Here is an 8,795-nt window from a genome sequence, read left to right as displayed (position 1 = left end):
TGATAAATATTTGACTTGTTCTTAATTATGTATTTTTAATTCTTGTTTTGATATTCCAGGATATTGATTCAAGTTAATGCTCTTATTTAGAGGAGGAATAAACCCTGTCGAAGAGTAAATTTGTCATAATTAAGCAAAGTTGATTGCACGCCTAGAGATAGTGTGATAAGATTTTGCCGGATTAGGGTGAAACCTAATAAGGGGATCTATAGATCGAGTTAATGCAACATTAGGTGTTAATTAGGAAGAGATTGCAATTAATCAACCTAGGGTCAGACATTATTAGTCTCGAGAGAGATAATAATATAACTTAGGGATTTTTACGGATCAAGTCAAATGAATAAATCGTCTGATTCAGAGTCAAATAATAAGTGAAGTTTAGGTGGATTTTTCCTTGGGTATTGTCTTAATCAATCGAGTTTTCCCAAAAGCTTTTTTTTTCCCAATCTTCTCTCTGTGCACTCTTAGTTTAGTAACTAGTTTAGATAACCAAATCCCTTAATTTTTAGGCTAGATAATAAAAAGAAGGTAATTACTAGTACTCTTGGTACCTTTGGGTTTGACAATCCAGTATTGCTAAAGCTGTACTACTGTTCGATAGGTACACTTACCTTCATCGTGATAATAGTTAGTTTCAAGAACGATTAATTATAAATATTTAAAACTTGTCGCGAATATCACATATCAAGGAACTAGATGAATGGAGGACACCGAAATCGAAAAAATACGATAAACCAAAACCACGCCATGACGGACTCAATGTTTTATCAAATCAACTTAAGGTTGGAGACAAAGTACTATTAAATACTGCATACCCTCGTATTGCCACTTCTGAACCTAATGGAGCAATCCCTTTTATAGTACTTAATGTTTTCCCATACGGTACAGTCGAGGTAACTCATTCCAAATTGAACACTTTTAAGGTAAATAGTACTCATCTAAAATCTTATTTTAATAAAATTGATAGTAAGAATGAGGAGGGTAAACTCCTCGAACCACCATGGCCATGCAACGAAGAGGCAAGTCAAGCTTAGACTCTAAATAAGCGCTTCTCGAGAGGCAACCTGAGCACTAACACCATTAACTAGTTTATTTTAGTTATTTTTAATGTTTTTGTGCAGGTACAGTGGCCCACACGACCTGGACACATGGGCGTGTCCTTGGCCGTATGGAAATAAGGGTACAAAAATCCCAAATATCGAGCCACACAGTCTTTAACTTGATCCACACGGCCGTGTGAAGCACACGGCTTGGACACACTGGCGTGTCATAGGCCGTGTGAAAACTGGAGCTAAAATTTCAAATTTTATCTAAGTCAGGGAGCCACACGGGCAAGGCACACAGCTGTGTGTTTAAACACACGGGCGTGAGAAAAGCGAACAACATCACACACAGTCGTACAATATGACTATGTGAACCACACGGTTAGGACACATGGGCCTGTCCCCAGGCCATGCGACGATTGAACAATAATTTTTTGTGATAAACACGAGCTAGACACGAGCCACACGGGTGTGTGACATGGTCGTGTGGCCCAACACGGGCGTCATACAATCGTGTCCTCTTTAAAACCCCCTAAACCCTAATTTTTTTCTTTTCATCTTCTTCCTCAAAGGCTTCCCCTTTAGCTGCCTCAGCCCTCAACACCCCCCACACCACCTACCGCACCAGCAGCCACCTCTGCACCGGCTGACCCACTTACCCCCTTCCCTTCTCTTCTTTCTTTTTTTCTCTTTTTCCCCTTAGTCGCCACAAAAACCAAACCCCTACACCCGTGTCCCACCCTCGCTCCAACCACACAATTGTCGGCCCGACCCAACACCGACCACACCATTTCCTAACCACCAGTCACGCACCCTTTCCTCCGATCAACCACCCCTCATATAGTCAGTTTCCCCCTTTACCCTATTTATTTATTTATTTTAATTCTTTTTCTTCACTATTAATATTTATGTTAATTAGTTTTATTAAGTATTATTGTTTTTATAATTCCTTCATTACTATTTCGTTGGTTGAGGTTTTCTGATATTTTTCTTCATCTTTGTTCTTGACTTTTATCCCATTTTACTATTTTTAGTATTAAGACAAAAAATTTTTCCCATTTTGCATCCATGTGTTCATTTTGATTATTATAAAATAATATTTAGCTTATTCTTTTGTATCTTCTTGCTTAATTAGTATTATTGTTTCATTTTTTTATATCATTATATTAGTCATGCATATAGTTTTTACTTTTTAGGTCTCTACATTCTTTAGTACATATTCGGTACAGGATACAATTTTATAACTAAGAGTCTCTACATTTAGACATATGGATTGGATATTTAGTGCCCCTTGTTACTAATAAATTTTCTTAAAATTTTCAGGCACACAATGACAAACACAAGAGGTAAGAAGACTGCCGTCCTCGCTTCGAAAAAGCAGAAGGGTCCTAGCGTAACCTCCTCGAGCGCCTCGACCGAAGCTCCACAGCTACTGCTTCGATTCTCTTCTAGCACATAGAACAACCTATTTTAGCTACTACATGTACGACCATTGGGAGTGGGCTGATGTATTGACTGGGCCGCTTTGGAACAGGTCCAACTCGCTCAACTTGTTCACTTCTATCTTAATACTGCACCATAGGATCGGTTCTTTGCGATCATCGAGCCCACTTATTTGGAGCTGACATTGGAGTTCTGCACTACCTTCCACCTACAGCACGTGATGAACACACATGACGAGGCTGGTACTATCTTTTTCTGACTTGGACTTATCAGGCATATGAGTTTACCTGAATTTGGAGCTGCTTTGGGCCTCTACACGGAGGAGTTCATGTCTGCCGAGAACTTACTCCAGCTTCATTGACACAATCATCATTCCCCTTCATGCTGTTGGACTGATCTCACAGGTGGTCAGATTACATATGACGCGAGTCACTCGAAGGAAACTTCTCTCCCTCCAACACTTCGTTATATTCATGCCATAGGAGAGGGGCCCATCTGCCTTGGCCCTCGTCTTTCGCCATCAGACGGATAGCCATAGAAGAGGGCCCATCTACCTTGGCCCTTACGTGACTCGTGTCGCTCGACATTTTGGTCTCTTTGACACTTCAGAGATCTCATCGACACTCACATTTGTTGGGCAGATGTCTCCGCAGAGAATTTCCAGTATGATCCACATACAAATGATAGAGCGACGTCGAAGAGTCGACCCATCTCAGTATAGACTCGTCCAATCTGCTGACTAGGATGAGCCAAAGGACATTACTAACGATGTCTCTCCCCCTCATGAGGACCCACCCCTACCAACACCACCGCGTCACCACCCACTGCTACTTCTCCGACAAATTTACTTTTATTTTTGTTTTTATTTAAATTTTATTGTATCTTTTTTTTTGTTTTCGAAAGCTTATGTTTATATTTTAAAATCTTCTTATCTTTATGATTATTATCGAATTATCCATTAATTCTCTTTCACAGTGGTGTTTATTTTCTTCTTAATCCCTCAGAATCATGCCTTTCATTCGGCTTTATCTACAATTCTCGCTCTCCCTAATCTAAGGATTTCATTCACAATTTCAGGGCAGTTTCACTTCTCTCCCTCTCTTTTGATATTATCTTTATATTGCTATTATATATCTTTGTACATTGAGGACAATGTAAATCTTAAGTGTGGGGAGGTTATTTATGTGATTATCAAAAAACCCCTGAATTTTTATCTTGTTTTCAAATAATTTTCTCATATCATTATTGGAGTAAATTTTGATTGATTTATGATTTTTATTGACCTATTTTGAATTAAATCATAGGTAGTTGTGCATTGATTGCTTAAACTTTAAGACATTAGAGAATTGAGTATGATAAGTTGAATTTTTTGAGAATTAAAATTGCTAAGTTGTTTCCCTGAATTGAGGTATTATCTTGAAGTTTTGAATTTACAGGTTTGACATCAAATACCCATAATTTTCATGAGATTTTGAGCCTTATAAGAGCATATATCTTTCTTGCTCACTAATTTTATTGGTTATGAGTGTGTCAACATTGATTGGTTATTCTAGAACTTACATCGATTATACAAGTCGAGACCACATTTTTTATTTGATATACTAAAATGATAAAGGTACTTAGGTTTTAACCCATTTACCCCATAAAAAGCCTACCCACATAATTGACCCTTAGTGAACCCCTTTGGGCCTTAACTATTTTTTCTTAATGTTCCCCTAATAATAACCCATAACTTAACCCTTTTTTTGATTCATTAAGAATTCTTCCCATTTTTATTGACTCTCTTTTTATTGAGATTTAATTTGATTTATTAACTAGTTAAGTTTATTCTTTTTAGTCCCTAAATTATTTCTTATTATGTACTTTCCACATTTGTTCTAAAAAAAACCCATATATACATTTAGATTACATAAAAAGAGCTCGGATAAGTTATCATATTTAGAAGAAAAGCTCCCTTCATTAGTTTTGTTTAATGTTGATTCTGGCACTTGGTTGTAATTCAGTGATTAACTTTGTTTTTCAGTTAGGAAATTTATCAATTTAATCTCAATTCTAACCATCTTTTTCAGCCTATATCCACACATTTAACCCAAGGCCCTGTTAAACCCTTTAAAGACCTTTTGATTGGTGTATCATCTCAATTATAGTGGTGGAGATTTGATTTTCATGCAAGCCTATGGTAATAATTTTTCATGTTTGACTAATGAGTGCTTAGTCATTGAACCTTAAACACATTGAGTGATTTGAGTGAACCTTTTAGTGAGGATGTCAAACATTGTCAATTTGGAATCAAAGATAATTACTTAGATAAAAGGGGATGCCTATAATTTTATGATTAAAATGCTCAACTTTGACTATTTGAAACTTTAATATTCTTTTGGTTAAATTTTCAATGTATGACCGCTTATGGATTATTTTGAAACATTATTGATGAAAATTATAAGTTGGGAAGAATTTATTTTGATTATGAGTTGAGGATTTTTCTTGAGGACAAGCAAATGCTTAAGTGTGGGGATATTTGATAAACTGTAATCTATACATATTTTTACCCCATGCTTGGCATATTTATGGATGATTTTTCCTTAATTTCATTGAATTCGATGCTCCTAATCCTTTAAATTATTGTTTTATACTTAGGTAAGCATACGAAGGCGAAAAGAGCAAGAAACGGGCCAAAAATGGATAAATTAGGCTTAAATCAGTGTTTCACACGGCCTAGGCACTTCCACACGGGTGATCCACATGTCCGTGTGTGACACATGTGTATACCACACGCCCGTGTGACATGGCTGAGTCGACTAAGAACCAACTCAGTATTGCACACGGCTTGAGCACCTTCACACAAGCATGGCACACGGTCGTGCCCCTGCGGAGCTCAAACCTAGTTTTATTCAGAAAAGGGCACTTTTGAGGGTTTTGAAGCATTCTAAAGCCTATATAAAAACCCTAGAAGAGGATTAAAAGGGACACACAGAGTTGGAGGCAGAAAGTACTCAAGGCCAGCCATCGAGATCAGCTTAGAAAGAGGATTTACATCAAAACTGAAGATTTCCATCCAATCTCCTAGAAGTTCTTTGGGTTCTTTATATTTTTTTGTTTTCCAATCTTTGAGATGTTTTCCCTTATTATTATGAACTAAATTCCCTAAATACCTTAAGAAGATGAAACCTAAGTCGAATCTTATTACCCTTTGATTGATATGATAAATATTTGTTCTTATTCTTAATTATGAGTTTTAATTCTTTTTTTAATATTCCAGGGTATTAATTCAGGTTTTGATGTGCTTATTTAGTGGAACAAAAGTCCTTGTTTAAGAGTATTTCATTCATAATTAAGTGGAGTTGAATGCAATCCTGGAGATAGGACGACATAAATCTGCCAGATTAAAGTCAAATCTAATAAGGGAATCCATGATCGAGTTAATGCGACAATAGGGGTTTTAATTAGAAAGAGATTTCAATTAATCAACCTAGAGTTAGTTGTTTTTAGTCTCGAAAGGGTTATTAACATAAATCAGCGATTTCTATGGGATAAGTCAAATGAATAAATCGTCTAAGTCAATGGTAATAAGTGAAGTCTAAGTGGATTCTTCCTTGGGTATTGTCTTCTCTATTAGTTTTTCCTAAAGTATTTTCCAAACTTCATCTTTGTTGTAATCTTAGTTAATTAGAAAATTAGTTTAATTTTAAAAATAGCTTTTAATTTTTAGGCTAGATAATAAAAATAGAGTAACTACTAGTACTCTTAATCTTTGTGGATACGATATTCCGGTCTCACCATAGCTATACTATTGTTCGATAGGTGCGCTTGCCTTAGGTTGAATTTTTAGTTAGTTTCACGACCATCAATAATCGTGTCATCTCCTACATGAAGTATCAATTCACCTGTACCAACATCAATAATAGTTCTAGCAGTTGCTAAAAGGGTCCTGCCTAGAATTAAAGACACGTCATTATCCTCATCCCTGTCTAAGGCAACAAAATCGACTGGGAATATAAATTTTTCAATTTTGACAAGAACATCTTCAACAATACCCCAAGGAAATCTAATGGTTCTATCTGCCAATTGAATACGCATCCTAGTTTGTTTGGGTTTGCCAAGACCTAGTTTTTTAAACATTTTATAATGCATGACATTAATACTTGCCCCTAAATCAGCCAAAGCATTATTAACACTTAAACTACCAATTAAATAAGGAATAGTAAAACTCACTGGATCTTTCAATTTGTTGGGTAGTTTATTTTGCAAGATAGCTGAGCAATCTATATTTAGTTCCACATGCGACGAATCATTTAACTTCCGTTTGTTTGCCAAAAGCTCCTTTAGAAATTTAACTGAATTGAGCATTTGCGAGAGAGCTTCAACAAACGGTAAGTTAATATGAAAATTTTTCAAATGTTTAAGAAATTTACCAAATTATTCATTTGTATAGTCTTTCTTTGTCGTATTGGGATATGAAACTAGAGGTTTATATTCCTTTCTTACCGATTTTTGTTCACTGTGGCTCACCTCAACCTTATGTTGACTTACCACACTTTCTTGCCTTAGTTCTGGCTTAAGTTCAACTAACCGTTCTTCATCTCGAACCGTAATTGCATGAAGTTACTCTTTTGGGTTAGTTTCGGTGTTGCTAGGCAAGCTACCTTGTGGTCTTTCAGAAATCAACTTTTCAAGTTGACCTATTTGGTTCTTGAAGCCCTTGAATCAACGCTTTTTGATATTTTAGTACGGTTTCAGTGTTTTGGAAATGGGTTTCTGACACCAAAATAAACTTCGTCAACATCTCCTCAAGGTTTGGCTTTTTCTCTTGCTAGTAAGGTTGTTGCTGAAAGCCTGGAGGGGGTTGTGCTCTTTGATTTCCTTGACCACCCCAAGATAAATTAGGATGGTTCCTCCAATCTGCATTATATGTTTTACTATAGGGATTGTTCTGAGGTCTAGAATTATTACCCATATAGTTGACTTGTTCGTTCTCTGTGCTAGGGTTATAGGATAAACATTCTGGATTGTTCATCCCTCCTCCATTTGTATCGCACTGCATTATCGGATGTACTGCGTAGAACCATATAAACCATCAATTTTTTTATTCAGAAGTTCTACCTGATTCGACAACATGGTGACTGCATCTAAGTTAAAAACACCGATAGCTTTTGTGTGCTTCGTCTTATTGACTTGCCACTGATAATTATTCAATGGCATCTCCTCTATAAACTCATAAGCCTCTTCAGGTGTTTTATTATTCAAAGTACCACCGGTGGCTGCATCAATCAATTGCCTAGTTGAAAGGTTCAAACCGTTGTAGAATGTTTGAATTTGTAACCATAGAGGTAACCCATGGTGAGGGCACCTTCTCAATAAATCCTTATACCTCTCCTATGCATCATATAAGGTCTCTAAGTCCATTTTCATAAAGGAAGAGATATCATTCCTCAGCTTGGCTATCTTAGTCAGTGGAAAGTCCTTCAATAAGAATTTTTTGGTCATTTGATCCCATGTAGTGATAGAACCTCGTGGTAGGGATTTCAACCACTGTTTAGCCTTATTTCTTAATGAGTCACTAAACTAACTAAAATCATGACAAAGGCAAGCGCACCTATCGAATAGTAGTATAGATATGGTGAGTCAGGAATATCATATCCACGAGGACTAAAAGTACTAGTAATTACTATCTTTTTATTATCTAGCCGAATAAATTAAAGGAATTTGTTTTAAATCTAAAATTAACTAAACTAGTTATTAAGAACTCAACAGGAAGCAAATTAGGAAAATATTTGAAGAAAAACCATTGAGATGGACAATACCCAGGAAAGAATCCACCTAGACTTCACTTATTATTCTGAATCTAAATTAAACGATTTATTCACTTGTACCTTGATCTGTAGAAATCCTAAATTATGTTAATATCTCTTTCGAGAATAAGAACAACTAACTCTGGGTTGATTAATTTAAATATCTTTCTAATTAAAACCCCTATTTTCGTATTAACTTGATCTATGGATTCCCCTATTAGATTTGACTTTAATCCGATAGATTTATGTCGTCCTATTTCTAAGATTGCATGAAACTCTACATAATTATGCTAGATCTACTCTTAAACAGGGACTTTTGCTCCATTGAAGTAAGCACATCACACTTGAATTAATATCTTAAAAATATTAAAGCAAGAAATAAGTATACATAATTAAGAACAAGAAACAAGTATTTATCATGTAATTTAGAAAATGAAATAATAAGATCCATCTTAGGATTCATCTTCCCTAGGTATCTAGGGAATTTAGTTCATAATTTGGAAGGAAAACATCTCAAAAT

The 8,795-nt window shown here is 35.8% G+C and overlaps 1 non-coding gene across 1 annotated transcript; it reads left to right on the top strand.

The window, feature by feature from the left end:
- The first annotated feature begins 7,815 nt into the window (after window positions 1–7,815).
- LOC121207282 (small nucleolar RNA R71) lies at window positions 7,816–7,922 on the top strand. The gene has a single exon (XR_005902374.1). It is a non-coding gene; the product is annotated as a small nucleolar RNA R71 (small nucleolar RNA).
- The last annotated feature ends 873 nt before the right edge of the window (window positions 7,923–8,795 follow it).

This window comes from Gossypium hirsutum, chromosome A09, assembly GCF_007990345.1.
Source record: "Gossypium hirsutum isolate 1008001.06 chromosome A09, Gossypium_hirsutum_v2.1, whole genome shotgun sequence".
Lineage (NCBI taxonomy): Eukaryota > Viridiplantae > Streptophyta > Magnoliopsida > Malvales > Malvaceae > Gossypium > Gossypium hirsutum.
The sequence above is the reverse complement of the archived record's forward strand: the minus strand, read 5'-3'. Positions and strand labels throughout refer to the sequence as shown.